We start from the raw sequence: 2,506 nt of genomic DNA, 5'->3' as shown, positions 1-2,506 counted from the left end.
CTCCTATGTACAAGAATATAACTACTATAATACTGCCTCCTATGTACAAGAATATAACTACTATAATACTACCTCCTATGTACAAGAATATAACTACTATAATACTGCCTCCTATGTACAAGAATATAACTGCTATAATACTGCCTCCTATGTACAAGGTTATAACTACTATAATACTGCTCCTATGTACAAGAATATAACTACTATAATACTGCTCCTGTGTACAAGAATATAACTACTATAATACTGCGTCCTATGTACAAGGTTATAACTACTATAATACTGCCTCCTATGTACAAGGTTATAACTACTATAATACTGCCTCCTATGTACAGGAATATAACTACTATAATACTGCCTCCTATATACAAGAATATAACTACTATAATACTGCCTCCTATGTATAAGAATATAACTACTATAATACTGCCTCCTATGTATAAGAATATAACTACTATAATGCTGCTCCTATGTACAAGAATATAGCTACTATAATACTGCTCCTATGTACAAGAATATAACTACTATAATACTGCTCCTATGTACAAGAATATAACTACTATAATACTGCCTCCTATGTACAAGAATATAACTACTATAATACTGCCTCCTATGTACAAGAATATAACTACTATAATACTGCCTCCTATGTACAAGGTTATAACTATTATAATACTGCCTCCTATGTACAGGAATATAACTACTATAATACTGCCTCCTATATACAAGAATATAACTACTATAATACTGCCTCCTATGTATAAGAATATAACTACTATAATACTGCCTCCTATGTACAAGAATATAACTACTATAATACTGCCTCCTATGTACAAGAATATAACTACTGTAATACCGCTCCTATGTACAAGAATATAACTACTATAATACCGCTCCTATGTACAAGAATATAACTACTATAATACTGCCTTCTATGTACAAGGATATAACTATTATAATACTGCCTCCTATGTACAAGAATATAACTACTATAATACTGCTCCTATGTACAAGAATATAACTACTATAATACTGCTCCTATGTACAAGAATATAACTGCTATAATACTGCTCCTATGTACAGGAATATAACTACTATAATACTGCCTCCTGTGTACAAGAATATAGCTACTATAATACTGCTCCTATGTACAAGAATATAACTACTATAATACTGCTCCTATGTACAAGAATATAACTACTATAATACTGCCTCCTATGTACAAGAATATAACTACTATAATACTGCCTCCTATGTACAAGAATATAACTACTATAATACTGCCTCCTATGTACAAGGTTATAACTATTATAATACTGCCTCCTATGTACAGGAATATAACTACTATAATACTGCCTCCTATATACAAGAATATAACTACTATAATACTGCCTCCTATGTATAAGAATATAACTACTATAATACTGCCTCCTATGTACAAGAATATAACTACTATAATACTGCCTCCTATGTACAAGAATATAACTACTGTAATACCGCTCCTATGTACAAGAATATAACTACTATAATACCGCTCCTATGTACAAGAATATAACTACTATAATACTGCCTTCTATGTACAAGAATATAACTACTATAATACTGCCTCCTATGTACAAGAATATAACTACTATAATACTGCTCCCTCTGTACAAGAATATAACTACTATAATACTGCCTCCTATGTACAAGAATATAACTACTATAATACTGCCTCCTATGTACAAGAATATAACTACTATAATACTGCCTCCTATGTACAAGAATATAACTACTATAATACTACCTCCTATGTACAAGAATATAACTACTATAATACTGCCTCCTATGTACAAGAATATAACTGCTATAATACTGCCTCCTATGTACAAGAATATAACTACTATAATACTGCTCCTATGTACACGAATATAACTACTATAATACTACCTCCTATGTACAAGAATATAACTACTATAATACTGCCTCCTATGTACAAGAATATAACTGCTATAATACTGCCTCCTATGTACAAGGTTATAACTACTATAATACTGCCTCCTATGTACAAGAATATAACTACTATAACTACTATAATACTGCTCCTGTGTACAGGAATATAACTACTATAATACTGCTCCTATGTACAGGAATATAACTACTATAATACTGCTCCTATGTACAAGAATATAACTACTATAATACTGCTCCTATGTACAAGAATATAACTACTATAATACTGCCTCCTATGTACAAGAATATAACTACTATAATACTGCCTCCTATGTACAAGGTTATAACTATTATAATACTGCCTCCTATGTACAGGAATATAACTACTATAATACTGCCTCCTATGTACAAGAATATAACTACTATAATACTGCCTCCTATGTACAAGAATATAACTGCTATAATACTGCCTCCTATGTACAAGGTTATAACTGCTATAATACTGCCTCCTATGTACAAGAATATAACTACTATAATACTGCTCCTGTGTACAGGAATATAACTACTATAATAC

The sequence above is a fragment of the Bufo gargarizans genome, chromosome 8 (genome assembly GCF_014858855.1).
Source record: "Bufo gargarizans isolate SCDJY-AF-19 chromosome 8, ASM1485885v1, whole genome shotgun sequence".
NCBI classification, from domain to species: domain Eukaryota; kingdom Metazoa; phylum Chordata; class Amphibia; order Anura; family Bufonidae; genus Bufo; species Bufo gargarizans.
The sequence above is the reverse complement of the archived record's forward strand: the minus strand, read 5'-3'. Positions refer to the sequence as shown.